The sequence below is a fragment of the Myripristis murdjan genome, chromosome 21 (assembly GCF_902150065.1).
Source record: "Myripristis murdjan chromosome 21, fMyrMur1.1, whole genome shotgun sequence".
Lineage (NCBI taxonomy): Eukaryota > Metazoa > Chordata > Actinopteri > Holocentriformes > Holocentridae > Myripristis > Myripristis murdjan.
Window position 1 is genome coordinate 6,339,292 of NC_044000.1, and position 22,568 is coordinate 6,361,859.

General features: G+C 40.1%; 1 protein-coding gene across 3 annotated transcripts in view; it reads right to left on the minus strand.

The window, feature by feature from the left end:
- Nucleotides 1-22,568, minus strand: part of epha3 (eph receptor A3) — a 166,681-nt gene that overhangs the window by 119,491 nt on the left and 24,622 nt on the right. The window lies entirely within an intron of this gene.

A 22,568-nucleotide genomic window follows, 5' to 3' on the forward strand; every position in this document is an offset into this window, starting at 1 on the left:
TGTGTCTGTCAGACATAACTTATCCCGCTGTGTCCACCCCACTGTCCTTGTCTACCCCCATGTCTCTCTCTCTCTCTGTCTCTCACTCCCTCTCTCTCTCTCTCTCACACACACACACACACACACACACACATATACAGTATATATATACACCATAATGTCAGTCAGTCCCACAGTGATCATCCATCAGTGTCATGACATACCCTTCAGCTTTGTGTGTACACATTTACACACACACATACACACATACAGTATACTGTGTGAATTTACTGTGTATGTACTGAGCGCGCGCACACACACACACACACTCTCTCTCTCTCTCGATCTGTCTCTCTCTCTCACACACACACACACACACACACACACACACACACACTGACCTTGTCCCGTCCACTGTTGGGGGTCCCTCTGCAAATAAACACCCCATCCAACTCCCAATTCTAGTTTGGTGGGGATGGTTGTGTGTGAGTGTGTATATGTGTATGTTTGTGTGTATGAAGCTGCATTCCTGGGCCTGTGGTTACCAGAAGCTTTGAAGTCCCAGGAGCACCAGGGCCCCAGGGTGACAGGCTAAACCCCCACCCCCACCCCCACCACCTCCTCCAGCCAGCCTGCACTGGACGACCCATAAAGAGAAAAGCAAACAGGCTTTAATGCCCTGAGTGAATGAACCACCCTTGCATCCTCAGCTAGGGCCTCGGCCTTGGCTCTGCATGCCAGAAACAAACACACACACACACACACACACACACACACACACACAGGCAGGCAGGCTTGCACACTCAAATGTGCATACACAAGCATGGATGAGAATATGATTGCACACACAGATATTGATGTAAACAAAGACGTGGTCACAGATGTGACTGCATATGAGCATATACACACAGATACAGCCATATAGACACAGACATCACTGTAGACATAGATACACACACACACACACACACACACACACACTGCCTGGTGTTGTCTTAAGATTATTGCTGACTCTCCTCTCTCTGAGTAATTCCTACCTTTGGACTACAGCTGAGCAGTGTCTCTAATTAACTCTGTGTTCATCATCTCTCTCTTACTCTCTCTCTCTCTCTCTCTCTCTCTCTCTCTCACTCGCTTTCTCTCCCTCCAGTCAGGTTTCCCTCAGCTGCTATGTAGTGGAGTGGGAGTCAGTATGATTGCTGCAGGCTCCTCTCCATGCTTTAATTAGCTTGGTGTGTGTGTGTGTGTGTGTGTGTGTGTGTGTGTGTGTGTGTATTTTACACATCAAGGTTATAGAGGATCCTCAAAAAGTCAAACAGCACTGGAAGGGCCTAAAAATGTGTGCAAGGGGTGGGGGTGGTGGGAAAAAAAAACAATAAAAACACACATACATGTGCATGGGCCAAGTAAGAGGATGCACATATAAACACGCAAAGACACAAACCCATGCATTTCGACACTAATGCATGCACATTTCGCATGCACATGAATTCCTTTATCCTAGACGGGGAGGAGATGGAGCAAGATGGATGCAGCTTAAGTGGCATGAACTGAGGTGACGAGGCGTTTGCTTCATTTGAAGTTTTTCAACCAAAAGCCAATTATGGTCAAACAGGACCCAGTCCACACTGCAAAAAATGCCCTTCTTGAAATAAGTAAAAAAATAATGAAAACGAGGTGTTTTTGCTTGTTTTAAGTAAAAAAATCTGCCAATGGAACAAGTGAAAATTGGCTTGGTAAGATTTCTTGAAATAAGATGCAATATCTAGGCCTTTTAAGAGAAAACAGATCTTGAAATTAGCTGGAAAAACTCATTTTGAGCTAAATTTTACTAGTATTGTGTCTCATAATAAGCCTGTAATGCTCAAAGTAAGTATTTTTCGCTCAAATGTAGCTTTTTGTTTTTTACCATTAATGTCATGTTTCTCATTTCAAGTGTATTTAACTTATATTAAGTTCAATAAGTCAAACTGTCCTTGATTTAAGACTATTACCTACTTGAAATAAGATTAGAATTACACATTTTAAGATAATAAGTCTTGAAGTTAGCTAGAAATACACATACTGAGCACTCAATTCGAGTATTTTTAACTTAATTAAAGCTCTGCAATAGTGATGCTGTCCTTGATTTAAGACCATTACCTACTTGAAATAAGATTATAATTACACATTTTAAGATAAGTCTTGAAGTTAGCTAGAAATACACATACTGAGCACTCAATTCAAGTGTATTTAACTTATTTAAAGCTCTGCAATAGTGATACTTGTCTAGATTTAAGACATCACCTACTTCAAATAAGACTGAAAAAATGAAAACAAGTCTTGCATTAAAACAGATGTTTTATTTTTCTCTGCAAATTCTTAACAACACTGCCTTTAACCTTTTAGCTCTGCGGAATACAGTAGTAAACATGCAACTCTAACAAACCAGTGCATTACATGGAGGCTAACTCACAGCAGTGTATGAATGGCGCACCATTCACCAACCCCTCCCTCCAACCATCCTCTCTCACCACACAATAAGAGTCCCATGGATACAGGTCACCCTTTACATTGAAGTTACTCACAACATTTGCATAAAATGAACACAATTTTGCACTGGCATTAAAACCATTCGTTTTTTTTTTTTTTTTTATATGTTTGGGCTCAGTGTTTATGGAACTGTAAAAAATAATGACAACAGCAGAACATGTAAAATACGTTAACATGGTGGGTTTTCTGTGGCTATTGACCAAACTGGAGCTGAACATCTGACCAATGTGCCCCTCAATACACCTACAAAGTGCTTAGTATTGTAACATTCAAATTAAAGGTTAATGAAGCTTGGCTAAATTTCAACCAAGAAACAATGGCTTAGAAGAGAATCTCAAAGAGAGAGAAAAGCGAGAGATCTATCCCAGGGATGTCAAACTGGTGCCATGGAGAGCCGAGAGGCTGCAGGTTTTCATTCCAACCGAAAACTCCACCAGGTGATTTCACTGATTAGTCCCTTCTCTCTGCTTAGAGGTGGGGTGATCAGTGAAATCACCTGGTGGAGTTTTCGGTTGGAATGAAAACCTGAGGCATCTCGGCCCTACATGGCACCAGCTTGACATCCCTGACCTATCCTATAGCCCACATCTGACCATTGGCTTTACTGGCCAACAAAAGCTTTCCAATCGGCCATGGCCTTCTTGTAAGATGGTGTGAGGTCTCGCTCATGGATTTTGTCCAGGAGGACCTCCGTTTGAATGACTGAAAGCACAGTGGCTACACACTTGGGGTATGTAAGGTGTAAGGCATAATAGTAGGCCATAAGGTATAAAGCACCCTCAGTAACCTTGTCTTTTGGGAATGTAGTTACTGGCACATCTCCTACAGCCAGGAGGCAGTTGGACGAACTCATAATCAGGACTGGACAGTGCAGAGGACGCTTCTTCAAGTAGGCATCGGGGTCTTGTTTTTCCTGAAAAACAACACAGACATCCTATCAGGAAATTGCACTTTTGTTTAATTAAAGCCCTTTTAGAAGGTTGCTTACATTTAAATAACTTTTCTTTTTCTTTTTATTTATTTGGAGGGGACAGTGTACATTTATCAACATTGCACAATGTAAATATACCTGAGTTACTCAAAGCAAATGTTTTGCTAAACACAATGTAATTTAATTCATAAGAATGTATTTAGATTTGTTTGGCTAGCCATGCCTAGGCTAAACTTTCTAAGTCTTCATTGGGTCTATAAAACCTGCTACTAACCATGTAATGCATCCATTTTTTGTAACATTGAGAGCTACACACATCTTACCAGTGAAAATTGTGTTTCCAAAAACAAATGTTTTGGGTGTGTTTGAGGGCTTAGAACATTTATGAGTAGGAAATACACTGGGAGCAGTTACAAGCAGCAACTTCAGCTAAAAAAATTTCAATACTGCAACTTTCATTGTTTTGGGCAGGCAAAATTACTCTAACATTTTAGCTCACCTCAAGGACATGCACCAGAGCCTCACTCGCATCTCCTATCTTCTTCGGAGGAGCAGTCATAGAGGGGAACAGTGATGGCAGCACACGGAGGATCCCAACAGCCTGTTCAACTTTAAGGAAAAGATTCAATACTTTTACACCTTGATAAAATGAGTGAAGTCAAATCTGATCAGCCGTCTACAACAGATAGCCTATGCCTTAAAATACAGAAACATTCAACAAACAACGGGATAGCCATCATAGATGAAAAAGATCGAAGACAAGACAACAGCACATGAACTTGACAATTAACTTTCCTTTGTGTCCACCCTGACCCCGATCACTGATAACATCAAAACATCATTGCTTACCTTTGTCCATTATCATTGGGGGTTTCAGCATCTTTTTCCAGACACCAAAAAACTGCACCTTCTGGCAGAAGTCGTGCCATCTTCCCTTCACTTCATCAATGTAGCAGCTGTTGTCTTTGTCCAAAATGCGTCGAAGCTCCCCCATCACCTATGAAATATCCAATATACCAATAAACATTTGAACACTTCATTTATTAGCAGAAAATTGGAATATAAACTAGACATGTGCTGTCAGTAACTGACAAGTAGGTATATTCCCAAACGACCCAAATTTTCAATCTTGTAGGGGTATAAATGTGGCCAGTGAGTTTGAAGAGATTTGGATGAAACCTATTCGAATTATCATGCGAAGGTGGAAACTCTGTGGCAGCAGTCTGGGTCATCGTTCGGGGATATAAAAATTGTTCTGTGTGGTCCCATATTTTGAATTGTGCCCAGTTAATAATGGCTTACATGTTCAATGTCCTTGAAGCAAGGATATGCCTCCAGAATTTTCTCATGTCTGTTCTCATCCCGAACAGAATCTGAGTCAATGAATGCTCTTCTGGCGGCAAATTCCAAATCCAAGAGCTGAGAGACAGCCTCTGGGTTTGGATTTTTTGTTTTATACAAAGCCTGTAGGGTTTTATAGTGCTTGGCCATTGTTGCTGGACTATCAGTGTCTGGACTGTCACTGTCTGCAGGCTTGTTAGCTGTAAGACACAAAAATATATAAAAATACGTAATTAAAAACATGACATTATTTTATATGAATAAGTGACTATAGGAAATAAAAACGTTGCCACAAAATGTTTGAGATGTGAAAAGTCAAGAACTGTTTACAGAATGTTTTATACTGTTTTAAACACCCAATAATGTGGGTTAATTAGACTAGCAAACATCACAAGTACAACAGAAATATGAACACCACAAAAGAGCAAATTTGTAAATGCAAAGCTGGAACTCACCTCTTTCATTATTACCCAAATCTGGTGTGCTGCTCCCTTCTGAGGAGTGATCTAGAATGACTGTCAAGTCACCTGAATCAAATTCTTCTGTGTCACTAGGCTGACCAAGACGGCGTCTCTTTAAGTGTCTCCCATCTGGAATGGTCTTTTGGGGGGATCTCACGTTTTGCAATCTTTTGTACAGCTGTGCGTACACAGTGACCTGTGAAAATTTAGATAAATCCTTCAAATCTCTATTAAAAAATGCCAGACATTCAACACTTTGATCATTAACTGGATGCATTTCAACACTTACCCATGCATTATTCTTGTTTTGGTCCTGCAGCATGGGGTAGTATAGTACTATTCTCTTTGCCATAGCTGTAATTTCTGGTTTTGATGGGTATCTTCCCAACTCTCCATCCCCCGCTGCCCTCAGGATTGCGATCATACTGGTCATGGTGTTTCGGATGAGCCGGCATCTGAGGTCCTTTGACATTTGGCAGTTGCTCTCTTCACCTTTCTTCGCCATCTCAAAGTATTGTTTTCGGACTTGCTCAAGTTCGGTATCGGTGTGCAACACATATTCTGGGAAGGATACCTTCACAACCTTTTCAGGAGTTGTGTACTTCGCAGGACATCCTTTCTTAGGAGTGGATGTCTGTGGCACGGGTGAATCATTAACAGAACTGGCCGTTGATTTTGAATCTTCCCGGCTAGATTCCTGTAAAATAAAAGAAAGTAATGAACTACTAGTAAAAGAAAAAATTTCATTTTCATCATGTTAGCGCAAACTGCAATGCAGCACTGACAGCTCTGTGCAGGTACACCTGTGGAATCTGTTCTTTTTTGATGTCTTGAGCTAAATCCACACAATTTTGGTTCTGTCTGAACCACGTGTATGGACAGAGACTCCCTAGCAAAATAACCTCCAACAAACTCATTCTCATAAAACCTGGTTTCTGTAAAACCTGGTTTCTCATAAAAGGGACAATCCTTGTTGACAGGCTCATTCAGTTACTCCCTTTTCAGTCCAGCTGTCACGTAGGCTAATGCCGAGGCTATTTAAAATTTTCAGGAATAGTTAGCCTGTTTATTCTGCCTCATGAGCGCTGGGATTGACTCCAACACCCTCCTAAACCCTAACTAAGATAAGTGGTTTGGAAAATAAATAAATGAATGAATGAATGACTTAATTAATGAGTTAGCCTGTTAATAATAATGTTAATAATAATGTCAGGTACATACACAGTGAAACACTCAAAACAGTCCACTATAATGGGAAATTAAACGAAAAAAGGACATAAAAAACCATGCTACCTTGTTAGTCACAATACCTGCATGCATGCTAGTTATCAGACATAATAAATGGATATTTGCATCCCACTTTCAGAATTTGTGAAACAATAAGCAGGAAAATTGACTCATTTAGCAATATAAAATACAGTAAATCCTGAGAATTTATGGGACACAATGAAAGCTTGTCGTAGAGGTGAAATCATAGCATGAACCTCAGTTAAACACAGTATAGATAAATCTCTCAGGCCCCACTTTGTACACAAGGGTTATAAACCCACTCACCAGTTCATGATGCATTCCTCATAGGTACGCCATTAGGCTCCTAAATTATTTGCAGTGCAGCCAGTGAATACATGGTGTAATTAATTAATAAAAATAATGATTGATCATGGTTTGTATTGTTATTCTGTTTAGTGGTATAACAAATCAATAAAGGTTGGCTCGGTGACCTGACCTAATAGTGGTAAATTGTAAAAACAATACCTACTCATTAATATTGAGATTCATCTGATTCAATATGTTAACGCAGTGTCATTGAGAAACTGACCTCATCAGAAACACTATGACAGACACGCCAGACCGCTTTCCTCCGTAAGAAGTTTTCTGGGCCTGGGAAAAGATCCCGCAAATCTTCGCGAGACAGGGTGCCCATCATTTCCTCGCTGATGCTTGCAGCTGTGAATAAAAGTTAAGACACAAGTGGCCAGATGAATTAGTGCCCTAGTGCAGCCGAAGAGTGCATGAAAACTGTAAAAGTTGTCGCTGAAATTTAAAAGTAGAACTGGCATACATTACCCCTTAAAATCGACACAGCGACGTCGTCCAATTCGTCCATGCTGTTGACTGACCTAGCTAACGTTAGCTGGTTAGCTCAGCTCAGCTATTTCTGTTCAACTGCAAACGTGTACACAATAAGTAACGTTATACACGGAAACACTGATAACATTTACACGTATATGATATCAGCTTTTAAAACAATAACAATAATAATAATAATGAAATATTGGGTATAACAATACTTGCAATGAAACTGCTTCAAAACGGATCTTGGTAAAAGTAATGAGGTAGCTAGATGCTGTATTGCGCGCTTTTTTTTTTTTTTTTGGCCACTTGACCTATGGGTAGCTACCATTTGCAAAAGGGGGGGTTATTCGTAAATCAGCTTAAAACGACCAGATTCTTATTTCATATGTGATTAATAACATATATGTATGCAACAGCTGTGTTTTGTTCGCCGCATTATTGTGCAGTGAAGCTGAATTATTCTGTATACAAGATAACTAAAAGAGAGCTTACATAACTCTCCCCCACATTCAGAAGTTAGGAACTCCTTTTCAGTAATTTACCTGGGTGTAACGTGTCGTTGCTTGCTGTAGTCCGTGGAAATCTGGTGGAAATCTGGTGGAAACCTTGCTTCTCCAGGATGCTCTGGCGTTGTTTCATATGCTACGTTTTTGTGGCATTGTCTCTGAAAAAACTACTGAGCCACATTAACTCTATGCACAGTCGCAGCCCTGACTTTCGCGTGGTGTGTGGTATTGATGGCTGTCCACGTGAGTACAGGGTGTATAACTCATTTTACTACCACATAAAGCGAACGCACGCGCATCATCTTCTCCAAGTCGAAGGGGCCGAGGAGGAAGGGTCGGCTCGCCAGGGCTCATCAGGAACAAGTGAAAGGACAGCCACAACCAGCCAAGCTGATGTGAATAGCCCTCCAACTGAAACAGTCTGTGCAGCACAGGAATATTCTTCCGAGATCGAAGAGGGTTCAGGCATCGTTGCTCAAAAGGTACGCCATTACTTTGTTTTAGTGTTTAGGTATTGTTTTGACATAAGGGTATTTTTAGAGTAGTATTTTGCCCTCCGTTAAGAAATCTGTCCTCACGATTAGGGTTTGACATTAACTTAACCAGCCACTGTGGCTAGCTTAGAGATTTTCCAAAGTTACTAGCCACTCTGTTTTCACCAGCCAAAATCCGCCACCCTACACAAAGTAATACATCAAGGTAACTGGAGTCTGTAACGGCATGCATTTTTTTGGAAATCACATTTTATTATATATACAACCAGAGTACTCTCTCTCTCTCTCTCTCTCTCTCTCTCTCTCTCTCTCTCTCTCTCTCTCTCTCTCTCTCTCTCTCTCTCTCTCTCTCTCTCTCTCTGTTTCGTTCACACCAAAACAAAAAGGTAGAATTATGTAATGGAGCTTCTAAACTTTTACCAGAGAGGTACAAATAAAATAAATGCTAAATGAATGCTAGCTACCAATGCTAACATCTTTCCTGTTTTAATAGAGATGTTTCATGTTAATCTGTTTCAGAGTGGACTTCAGGAAGGTGGAGATGGTCGTGTGGACGTTAACCTGTACAAACAAGCAACTGCATTTCTTCTTCAAGCCAGAGAAACCCATCGTCTGACACAGGTAAATTATGCCATTGTTTTCCAGGGAATGGCATTTCAGCAAGTTTTAAAGCAATAGGCTTAAAATGTAAAGAATGACTTAAAGCAGGGGTGTCAAACATATGGCCCACGGGTCAAAACCGGCCCGCCAAAGGGTCCATCCAGCCCACTTGATGACTTTGCAAAGTGTGAAAATAGGAGCCAGCGTTAAAAAAAACAACAACACACCGAGCACACTCTGTGAACAAATAGGAACTAGTCTATTTTTCCAGGATGGTTTTATAGGATGGTTTAGATAGGATAACCACAGAATTAGAAAACTACACATTTTAATTTCTTGAGTCCAATGTTGGGAGGGTGACTTTAAATGTAATCCATTACAGTTAAAATGTAATCAGTAACCTAATCTAAGTATCACTGCTTTTGGATTACTTTTAGATTTTGGAACGTTAGTGGTTGGTCTTATCAGTAAACGTTTCTTTAAATTAGATGTCTTCCCATCCATTCAATCCAAATTCCAGCTGTTGCATGGCCACTGCATTTTTGTATGAGGTTCATAATGTCTTAATTATTGTTTATTGTTGTTTTCCGCCTCCCCAGAGAGCTGTTAACCAGATGGTGAATGGAGTCCAGCAATATCAGGCATCATTATTGGAGCACCTAAAACAACAAATGAGTAATGTGATCGAGAGACATTCTGGGGACCTAGGTCAACTGAAGAGTGAGGCAATGGAGATATTTGATCAGTGTATTGACCCTTTCAGTCAAATTGCTACAACCCATTTGCAGGATAGGACAATCAAAGAACTGTTACAACCAGTTGAACCAGAGATTATCATCTCAAAACAGACGGTATGTTATGTGAAAAGTGGAGATTCCAGAGTCCTTACCATCAAGGATCATTGCTTTCATTATATACCGTTGGTGAAAAGTTTGGAGCAGCTGCTGTTGCATCCAAGAATTCTTGCACTGATCGAAGAGGGGCCACAGCCATGCAAGGACAGATTTTTTCATGATTTAACTGATGGACACATTTTCAAGTCACACCCACTGTTTTTGAAAGTTCCTACAGCATTGCAGTTAATTCTATATACAGATGAAATTGAATTATGCAATCCTCTTGGATCTCGGGCAACCAAAAACAAATTGCTATTGATTTATTACACCTTAGGTAACATCGACCCTAAATACAGATCAAGACTTGCTGCAATTCGTTTACTTGCCATGGTAAAATCAAAAGATTTCTCACATTGTGGTATTGATAAGATACTTGAGAGGATTAACCGTGACTTAACTGAGCTGTATGATGGCGTTAAAGTTGTCACTGCATGTGGTGAGAAGACAATATATGGTGCGCTCATGTCTGTGTGTGGAGACACTCTAGCTCAACATGAAGTGGCTGGATTTAAGGAAGGAGTAGGCTTTGCCTATAGGAAATGCAGGCACTGCGAATGCAGCTCTGAGGACATGCAGGAAAATTTTAATGAAGATGCGTTTGTAAAAAGGACCATGGCAAGTCATATCAGGCAATGTAGTGACATAGAAAAGGCAAGCACTGACTTTCTGAAAGAAAATCTAAAAACAACTTATGGTATAAACAGGAGAAGCAAATTAACAGAATTTCCTCACTTTGATATAATCAATCAAACCCCGCAAGACATCATGCACATTATTCTTGAAGGAGTTGCCCCATATGAAATCAAATGTGTTTTAAAGCATCTTGTGGTTTCAGGGCATTTGGACTTGGACACATTCAACAGTGCAATTACTGGCTTCCCTTATTCTCCTGTGGATGCAAGAGATAAACCTTGCCCCATATCTGGCAATACACTGTCATCCAATGACAATAAACTGAAACAGTCATCTGGGCAGATGCTGGTTTTGTTAAAAATCCTGCCATTTCTCATAGACACAGTTGAAGAAAATGATTACACAAAATTTCTGCTTCAGTTATTAGAGATAGTCAAAATTCTCTTTTCACCTATTATTGCTCTCTCAACTCTTTCAAGGCTGAAGCTTTTAATAGAGCAACATTTGAAATATTTCAAACAACTGTTTCCAGATGCAAGTCTCATACCTAAACAGCATTACCTTCTGCATCTTCCTTCTCAGATTAAGGCCCTTGGTCCTACAGTTAGGCATATGTGTATGCGCTTTGAGTCAAAGCATTGCTTTTTCAAGCAGTGGGCTTTGAAAAGTAGCTATAAGAATATTTGTAAATCTCTTGTGAAGCACAACCAACTATATGAATGTAGTCAGAATGCGCATGAGAAACACCCAATTCTTTCAAGTGAAGTTGAAATGGGTCCAGTCTCTGAAGTGAAAAATGTTCATTATATAGAACGAAAGATTAAAGACTTCTTTGGAATAGAGCAAGTTGATTATGTAGTTTCTGTACCGTGGATTATGCAACATGGAAATAAGTATACATGTGGAAAATCTTTGGTTATTTCCAATGTCACCAATAGTACTCCAGAGTTTGGACTTGTGAAAAACATCTATATTGTAAATGCATCATTGTATTGTCTGGAATGCCAACCTCTCTTGACAATTGAGTGGAATGATTGTTATTTAGCTTACGAGGTGGAAGTTCCCTACCTAGCTCAAGCCAATATTTTTGTGGATGCAAAAAATCTTATTGATTATACATCATACTACTATTTGACCTTCAATAACATAAAGTACATTCCAGTGAAGTATGATCTCACAGATATCATTGCACATCACTCCTTTAATACAGATACTTGAGTCTGTATAGTATGTAATGAACTCTGTATAAGTACAGTACCTATCCAAGCATCCAAATACAGTGAGTCTGTATTCCTAGCATACCTAATTTTAGTTTACATTGGTCACTTATACTGGTGCTTCTAATACTGCAATGTATGATCTTTACCTCCAACTGCGTTATTATATGGTGTAATTTTTATTCTGACTGCACTGTGACTTACCATTGCATTAAGTCATGTCTTCTGGTGCACTGGTTTTGTTTGTACTGACTAATTTTACTTCTTTACTGTTAAGTACGCCGTGACCTTGATAAAGTTTATTTTGCTGTGCATTTGTTTCAGGTGGAATAACAAAGTTGTACTGTATTCCAGACCTTAACAATAACTAAACCAAGCACTGACCACTGTGTGCAGAAGGATATGTTTGTTTCTTACTTTATTCTTGTAGGTGTCAAAGCTTAAGAGGCTTTGTGCATACCTTAAGGCCTATCAAGAGATATCTCAATGAATTGTGCTATTCTGAAATGGTTTTGTTGTTCAGTTCCCATCATAATTTTGTATGGTACTCACTTTAAAAAGAACATTATCAGTCAGCACTATGTACAGTTTGTTCATGGTTATCACTGCTGTTCAAGAAACAGACTTTTCATGTTCCTTACATTTTTGCAAAATTATCTGCCACCAAATCAAGCACTGAGAGAAGAGACTAAAACTATAATATGCACTCTGTTTCTGATATATGAGTTGGGTGAAACTGTTGACCTTGAGGTTTTCCAATAAAGCAGACTTATTTTCTTAAATCAAGTTAAGTGTATTTCTTGAAACAAGATATTCCGTCTTTTACAAATAACACAGCAGCTTAAAAACCCTATGATAAGTCAAAAAAAGCTTGTTTCACCTGAGATATGACTCAAAACAAGATGTTTTCAAGACTTTTTCACTTAACAAGATATTCAAGACGTATCGTCTAAAAACAAGTCACTATATCTTACTGAAATCTTACTAGTAAGGTGATTTTGTCTTATATTAAGAGTAATGATATATTTTTACTAGAAACTAGACAAATAAACTTGGTAAGATTTTGAGTTTTTGCAGTGCAGGCACTTTCTTTCTTCCGCTACTTTTTTCAGCAAAAAAAAAATGTCCACTGGGGATTCGATGGGAAAATACCCAATGACATCTGCTCCAGAAAAGTTTATAAAAGCAAGATTCCCTAAAGAAAACACTGATGGTGCTGATGCCAAGCCTGGCGCAAAAACATCAAAATGGAAGCCTGATGGAATAGCAAGTGTGACGCTGAAGCACAACTTCATGTCTGGAGAAACAGTTCCAGCATCCATTACAACTGCGGGCTGATCTCCATAAGATTATATTAAGAAGTTTGCTTCCACAATGTTTGACATTTTCACTGACACAACCCTAAACTCTGTGCCGAAAGGAGGATCACAGTTAGACGTACATCTACCTGCAAAACCACATCTGATCAGTGTTCCTCACAACGGAATGAAAAGGTCAACAGACTGTAGGTGGGAGGTTGATCCATAATCACAGTGCTTAGAGATGAAAAGACTTGAGATGCTCTTTATATGTGAAACCCCTGGCATTAAACACTTGGACTCAAACAGTGGCAGTGCTGTTTCTTCAGCAGAGGACAAAAAGGCCTTGTACATAAGAGGCGGCAGGATGGAACTGTTTGAATTTGCAGGACTTTGTTACGCGCTTTGCTGTTTTGGAGACAGTTTTTCATTGTTAAAAGGATGGGTTTTGGTACTTTTCAACCCAGGCCGTATTCAAATGTTGATTCCAGTCATTTATAATCACAGCAAAGCACAATGTCATGCTGCAACTTCTTGCTTGCTGCAAACACAGTCCAACAGAAAACAACAACAACAAAAAAAAAGACATTACAAATGTCCTTTATGAAAACAGGAACCATCGTGAAATGGTCCAGACAAAGAATGGTTGAAAACCATTCTCTCTAACAGTATTCATTTTTGATAATACACTGCCTTGAGAATATCCTCTCCATTCTGTTGCTCACTCGAATCTCAGAATGTCTCTTGTATTTTCAATTTTCGACATGCGACAACATGGTGATCACAACTGCACATAAATACCATAAAAAAGAACATCCATTTTTTTTCTCGGCTGACACCGTGAACGGCATTTTGTCAAAACTGACACAAGGGAAACTCTGAGGTCAGAGTTTGTGTGTGTTACAAATGCGAAATAACACGTCTTAGAAAGCACCGTTCTTTCAGTGGAAAATGTCTGTGGCTGAAAACAAATGCAGAGCTGGATTGTGTTGAAGGCTAGCAAGAAACTACAGCAGAATGGCGAGCTTCTCAGTGTTCAGATGCCAGCTAATTCTCTGATACACTGCAAAAACTCAAAATCTTACCAAGATTATTTGTCTTATTTCAAGTCAAAAATGTCTTATTCCTAGTCAAAATATCTCATTACACTTAAAATAAGACATGATCACCTCAGAAGTAACTTGTTTTTAGACAATTGTCTCTTGTTTCAAGTGAAAATTCACTTGTTTCATTGGCAAAATTTGTTTCTTGTTTCTAGCTAATTTTCACTTATTTCAAGTGAATTTTCACTTTTTCCACTGGCAAATTTTGCCAATGAAACAAGCAAATTTTCAAGTGAATTTTCACATGAAACAAGTGATAATTGTCTAAAAACAATTTACTTCTGAGGTGATCATGTCTTATTTTAAGTGTAATGAGATATTTTGACTAGAAATAAGACATTTTTGACTTGAAATAAGACAAATAATCTTGGTAAGATTTTGCGTTTTTGCAGTGAATATGCACATAGCCCTTTTTCCCATGTTTTTGAAAGAATCAAATGGTTTCAAAGGGTTAACATAGACTGGGTGGAAAATGCTTTTATAGTGTAGGTACTATTACTATACGATTCGGTTCATCACTTCCTTCCTTCCTTCCTCTGAGCTTCATTTGGGCAAACAGGGTGAATCTGCAGCATCTCAGTTAGCAGTGACGGGACACTCTCCACCATTGCAGCCCCGCTTCGTTTATTTTTGCGTCAAAATTTTCCATAATGTAGCGTCAACACCACGATTCAAGACCCTTCTCGCTGGAGCACTCAATCCAGGCCTTATCCTTTCTCCCAGACTCTCCTCTCCTTTTCATCTCCAAAGAGGCTAAATGCCAGGCAGCGCACAGCCAAAGGGCCGAAGCAGAGGAAGCCTCCGCACTAAGCTAAAGTGACAACTGAGGAGAGGACGGGTGCAATGGAGGACTGTTGTTAGTGTATATATATCTCCATGTACAGTCCAACACTTCAATCACCCAAACAGGACAGCACTGGAATGGGTTTATAACAGGAAGCTGATTTCCTGGATCAGCAGGGAAAATGTGGGCGGGGGGGAATGAATGAGTAATAAAGGATGTAATTCCCCCTCCCTTCACAACTGCTGCGGACAAGCCCTGGAGCAAGGCAGCGAACCCACAATTGCTGCCGCCGACCTATTCACACAGTAGAAGACAGCGGTTGAACTGGCTCGATGAATATGAAGCAGGACACTGGTGAAAAAAAAAAAAAAGGCACTGGCTCACTTGACTTTGTCCTGGAAAAATAAAGGTTAACACACACACACACACACACACACACACACACAGACAGAAGAAATAAAGTGGTGAGGAAAATTAGCCTGTAGCTCTGTCACTGGGTCAGAAACACTGTCATTGCAATTTAGGGGATGCGATATGTGTGTGTGTGTATGTGTGTGTGTGTGTGTGTGTGTGTGTGTGTAGCACTGAGATGTTCTTGCGGAGAGCCTGGCAGTTATATAATGGCCAACACAAACAAACAGAGTCCTTCCAAGGGACCAGAGGAGAGCCAACAGCTCCATGAGTTCACAGCGCTCAGCCTCAACACTTTGGAAGGAAAAATACACTACAAGAAAACACAGAACAAAAAACACAATGTGGGTGATCACAAAAACAAGAAGGAAAATGTACGAACAGCTGTGCCATTGTAACGGTTTGGACACTATTCCTCCGCTTTTGGTTTTAACCCCTCTCTCAAAGCTCACATTTGGATATCATTGACTTATTTTCAGATTGAAGCTGCCGATTGATCAGTTCTGTGGGCTGGCATTACATCAAATACATTACAGTAAATAAAATGCCAGTATAAGCAAAGCAATACATTTCTATAACTTTGTTAGAAGCTGTAGTCAGAATTTATTGAAACTAATTTACAAGTTGCTTATCATTTGGCTGTTTTTGACGTGAAATCGCTGGACTATGACAGAGAATCTGTAGACAAAATATGATGTAACTATTTCTGGTGCAAAAAATAGTAAAATTACAGTAAAACTATGTGTAATTTGTATAATTATACATTGAAATACAATTATGACAGAGTTTTTAAGTGTCAAATAGACACAGGTCTGTGTGACTAAGTAAGTGAACAACATGATGCGAGTGCAAGGCGTGAAAGCCGGGGTGTCTGTGTATGAGCGCAGCGGCTGAATCGCTCGTGCGGGGAGGGATATAAAACGTTCGGGCGGGTTGGACGGCGGGTTTTAAACCAACAGCCAAAACCATCAGCCACCGGGGCGAGTGGAGGAGGGAGGACTGGAAGGAAAGCGAGGGAAGTAAACAAGGAGAGAAAGACTGCTATTTGGAAATGCTGAGGTCATCGGTGCCGCTGCAGACAGCTGGAAATGACTTTACAGCATCTATAATCAGAGCAAAATGAGCCACCTATTAGGAACTTACAGAATTAGAGTGTGAGGGAGGATAGAACGGGATTTTAACCTCCATGTTCTATTCTATTCTATTCTATTCTATTCTATTCTATTCTATTCCTGCTCAGTGAATGTGTTTTTCAGACATGGAACAGAAAACACGTCCCAGTCGATGATCCTCACAGACAAGGTCAGACTAAATGTTAGAACTAACCTCAAACTATGTTTCGCACAAAGGATGGAAAAACTCACACACCAAAAGAATCTGTGTGGTTTATTTTCCATGACCGCTCACACACTGTCTGCATAACATTTATGTGACACAAGCAAAAAAAAAAAAAAAAACATTATTCTCTCAATAAATAAATGAATAAATGAAGTTTTGATAAATAAAATGAGTAAAAAAATGACATCGTAACATCGTGTTAAACTTTTGTTTGTGTGTGTGTGTACGTGTGTGTGTGCGTGCATTTTAATGTGCAAGTGTGATTGTAATGAGCACTATGGTGCTGGCAAGTTTGAGGATTGTGTGTCTTGATAAATCCAAGAAGAATGTAAACGTGGGTCTCTCCTCAACGTACGACAGAACAGCTGCTAACATTTGCAACGCGCACACAGTCTCACACACATACACACACACGCATGCACGCATGCACACACACATCCGTTTGCTGTTTTAGGATCAAATTAGGGTTGCAGGAATTTCACACTGATGGTAGATAGGAGTTGGTTCACCTGCTCCAGTCTGTTCTAATGACAGATGAAAGCCTGACTTTGCCAGATTAGATCTGGCCTCAGATTCTCTGTGGAAAGCCTGAAGCCTGCTCACAAAACACACAGTAAGCCCGACGATGACTGATGCGTCCATTCACATCACACAAGTCTGCGAAAACTCCATATCCCCTCTCACAGTTTCCACACGTCTCCCTGAAGAAGAAGTGACGACATTTCTGCTCTGATATGATCTGCTCAAATACTTTCACGGCAACATACATGCTGTCCTGTGGAACATGTAATGACACACATGCATGGAAGGCACACACAGACACACCCAGAAACACACACACACACACACACACACCACATGGTGCTCCCCTTGCCAAAGCCAGACAGAACTCATGTGTTCTTTTGAAGGCGCCACTAGAAAAACATCCTCACATTCACACACATTTTTTTGGCCATACACACACACACACACACACACACACACATGCCCATAGCCCTGCAGGAAGATAATGACATTCTAATACTAGACCCGCTGTACTCTATTAAAGCCAGTGAATACACTCAGGATCTGTATAAACAAAGGCAACGGCCCTCTCGCACTTATCCGCCTCTCGCACACATACACAGGCACACTCGCGCAGAATAGAGAGTAAATGGAAGATGCTGCATCACGGCGCCTCCGCAAAGAAAACAAAGCATGAAATATTCAGTTGAAGGTGTTCCATCATCATCTGACTCAGAGCAAACACTGAAAGCCAACAACACTCAGTCCAAACACCTCCCACTACTCTCTGTGGGTCTCACCCAGCTAACCCAGCTCATCTAGCAAACCGCCTCACCGCTTTCACTTTTCATCACTGGGCTTTAATCATTTGATTGCTATTACGCTCTCAGTAAACTTTGACCTGTCTGTGTATATTATAATCTGGATTAGTTGCTCATGCCCATGGAGATTTTACCTTGTAGCTCTTGTTATCAGATCAACATAAGCCACAAGGTTCAAAGTACATATTACCTTTCTGACAGCAGCCATTTTGATATGAAATAGCAGGGTAAATAATGACGTAAATTGAGGCTGTTTTTAATGTAGCCTCCCCAAGTAGCCAGCATGAACACCACGGCCCTGGTTCTGTTAGAGCCAAATGGAGCAGAAGCTTCATTAATGTCATTAGTAACACTTGTGTTTACCCTGCTATTTCATGTCAAAATGGCTGCTGTCTTTGAGCTTGATAGCAAACATTAGCTTACAGGCTGACTTCCAGCTAACATCAGCCAGCTAAAATATCATAAATGTCAAAAGGCAAGAGCTAATCAACAGTAACTAGCAGTTAAGATTCAAAGCATTATCTTTTTTTTTTTTTTTTCCTTTTGATATTGCCCTAGTATTTTTTCAGCTTAAAGTGCTTGCATGAAATCATATCATGTGGCAAGGCATGGTCGCTTTTTATAGCTCATTTCATATACAGAGGCAATTCACAGAGCTTTGTAGAATAATAACAGTAAAATTAACAATTAAATAAAATGAATCTGTCAAAAGTTCAGATTTTGAACTCAGAGTGCTGCACTGCTGTTGCTTCAAGTCATTATTAGCCAGCTTATGGAAGCTATTTTAAGTTAGCGCAGGATTTTCACAGTATTTCATCAGGCTAATGTTAACTGCAGGCTAATGTCAAAGTTGCAAGCAAGCCACATTAGCTAATGTTAGCCCCTAAGCTCAAAGGTACCAATAATATGCTCAGGGTTGATGTCATAAAAAAAAAAAAAAAAAAAAAGAAATGACTGTGATTGTGTAATTTGTCTGCTGAATTCAGGACAACACTGTCATGTTGAAGGTAGGTCCTGCTTTGCAAAATCTCAATGTGTACGTGTTCCTGGGACACCCATGGGTGCTCCAAGGGGTTCCAAGGGTTACCAAGCAAAATGAGGCCCAGTTTAATTTCATTATAATTACATTAATTTGAAAAGATCCTAAATAGAGAATGTATAAGAATGATTTCCTTAATCATAGATTTCAGTTTTATCACATTTTCATCATTACCCCAGGCACAGTATAGGCCGTTACACAATCTAATACCAAATCCACACTATAATCGTCCCATATCCAGCACTGGGATACAATGTTATCATATGGAGGGAAGGCCCAGTGTGGGTAAGTCTGTGACATGAAAATGTTTGAGAAACTCTGGTCTACAACACATATGTGCTTCACTGTAGCCATAGCTGTTTTTTTTTTTTTGTCTATTTTGGAGCGTCACGGCTGTACACTGACCTAACCCCACACACTCATCTATCCATTAACACAGAGGGCCTGGAGAGCGAGCTGCACACTGGGGCCCCCACCGGCTGCACCCAGGGGCTCCGTGAGGGCCTGTTGGTGCAGCTGTCCCACTCCTGAGTAACATAAGACCTTATTAGAGTCCATTAGACCTCTCTGAAACTAATAAGAGATTGTCAAATACATCCAAACATTCACACAACTCACACAGACAAGAGGAAGTGAAAGGAGGGTGGCGGTGGGGAGAGCGGGGGCTCAACGCTGAGGCCATCATCTGCCATTTGTCTAGATATGTTGTCCCCTGCTGTCATTTGAAAACCATGTAACTCAAGAAAAAAAAAGAAAATTGAATGTAAAGGTGATATTTACCAGTTGAAGCAATCAAAGCTGCTGACACTTCATTTTTCAGTTCATTTTTTTTTTTTTTTTTTTTTTTTTTAACTTTTTTGGTCGTTCTCTGGTCATTTTCTTGTTTGTTTGTTTTTTTTTTTTACTGATTTCTAGCTAATTTTCACATCACTTCTTAGTATTTTGCTTATCATCATTTTCCTGTGTTTATGAAAGAAATCAGATCATTTATTCAGTGGATAAAATGTTTGTGAAAGGCATTTGAATGTAGCCACCATGTAGCATTTAAATATATAATTTCAATAATTATAAGTAAAGCTTTTTGTAAACTTCCCCATTTTTAACTTTTTTAAGCTTTTATTAAATTTTATTTTATGTTTCTTTTCAGTTTTGGCTAATTTGCATAAAACCTTTTTGTTCCATGATTTTGAAAATCACATGAATTTGCTATGGTTTCAAAGGGTTAAATATGAGCCCAGAGGTATTACCAGAAAGTGCCCAGCGCTTCCTCTGGAGTTTTACTTAAGCCACTGAACAACCATTTGACCATCACAGGGCACTAAAGCTCTCCAATCAAAGCCAGGCCAGTGAAATTCATTTAGGTGGGTCAGCAGCTCCTTAAGGCAGAGTGTGGCAGGTTTCACTGCAAAGTTTTATAGACTGTTGAGTAAAAATCCTCCCACAGCACACGGGGATGATTTCTCTGGTCAGACATCTGATATAAAAATAATGGAAACATATTGACTAGCACTGGTCAGGCAGGAAGCTCCATCATATCAGAGGTGGATCACACTGACTGGTCGATATCCAATTTTTAACAACAGGCCAATAATGGCAAATTGAATGTGACGTCATTTTGTTCCTTTCCTGGGGAGTTTACATTCTGGACTTACAAGGTTTTCATGTGACAGCTGCGACAGTTTTTCTCAGCCTGTGTGGACAGTGAGACAGGCTCATATGGAGTCCAGCGCCCTGGGGAAAGTGCTTCCCTTGGCCCTGGCAGCAGGGGCTTGACCTGGGAGACTGCCTTTGATCTTTAATTAACACTAGGCAAGGCTCTGGAGAGGAGAGAGGTGATGAACATGGAAGGACTTGGGACCAGCTATAATAACTAAGACTCAGAGAGCAAATGAAAGACTAAGGGTGTGTTCACACTGTGCCACTTTTTTCAAAGTGTCAGTTCTTTTTTAAAGGGATACTTCACCCATTTTGAAAAATATGTCCCTCTCCCTCTCGCTGTTATATAGGACAGTAGTGGTGCTATCTTCCTCTCATTATTACTGAGTGCTGGACACTGGCTGGATGCTCCAAATGCTAACTGTTAGCCTGCTGCCATTCAGGTGGACTTCCTCCTTTTACTTTTAAAAACACAGAAATCCAAACCAGCAGTTCATGCAACAGTATACTACCACCACAAGCTATTGTGCTATGAAATCTGCATTCAATTCGCCATGGAAACAAAATTCAGTATCACCAGCTGAACAGAGCATATGACAGTAATATAGGAACTAAGTATGCCCCGGGGACTGGCCTTTTCATATTATCACCACAGAGCTTGGTGAACACTATGAACACACAACATATGGGGCTTTTATACTGGATACCCCCTGAAGAAGCGACACATCTATTCACGGGGTGCCACAGATGGGCACTGCTACTGTAATCAGTAAAAGTTGTGACACCTGCCATGGGAGTCATATGCGGAATATATATTTTCGGGGGTCTATTTCTTGTTCATCGAAATTTAAATGCTTTTGTAAAGGCCTTTTACAGATAATTGTCTAGAAAAAGAGGTATAGACACTTTTGTGAAGTGTACAATGCATTAAAACATGTGCTTCAAATAGATCAAGGAGAATAATTGTCTCATTGTCTCCTCTAATGTATTATGTCTTCTTAGTTAATCTTCTTATTTATGTTCTATCTTATCTTATTGCTGTTTTATTTGGAAGACCCTGGATCACAAATTGTAAAAGGTGACCCTTTGATGACATTTTACTCTGAAACCCAAGGACTTTTTACTTCCCCCTCCTATACCAGCGGCCAAAAAGAAATAAAGCTGCATTATTTCTTTTGCCTTTTTTAACCAATGCGAATAAGATGAAGCTGATTTCGGAAGTCCAAAGGACTGTGCAATCCTAGTAGCGCAAAAAAAAAGAAAAAAAAAAAAGAATCCATCTGGAAAACAACTCTGCTGTTGAAGCATTAGGTGACAGAAGCTTTTTATGAGCTCAAGTTTAATCCCTAAACCTATAAAGGTATCTGTAGCTGAAGTCCAAAAAAGGCTTATTGACTCTAATCATTTCATCCTATTAATCCTCATAGCTGCGTCTTCAACAAGCTGGCAATGACCCAAATCATCTGCGCCCTCCGCAGAATATATAGTGGTATAGAAGACAAGTTAAAAACAGACAGCTGAAGTAGACTGAAAATCAAATAAAAAGCAAGGCAGACAGACGTACAAAGCACCTCCAAGGGGACAAGAGACATTGGGGTGAGATCGAGTATCTCCAGACTCAACTGTCCGCCCACTCATGCCTCCACTGACACCCACGACCATCACCGCAAACGTTCCACCAGTCACCATCCACTCCGCCCTGCTCCTTCCCTCTGCCCTGTCAACCCCACCCTGGATACTTTGGTTCAGATCTTCCCATGGCTGATGAAGTGATACCGTAGAACTACTGCAGACTGCACTCTTAAGACCTGGACAACACATCACACACAAGCATGGAAAGGCACATGTACAAGTACACACACGTCCACCGACACTCTTGTGGAATCTAAGATTCTTGTGTTCTTTTTAAGGCACCGTACACACAAATGCCCAGTCTGTGCATTGGGCA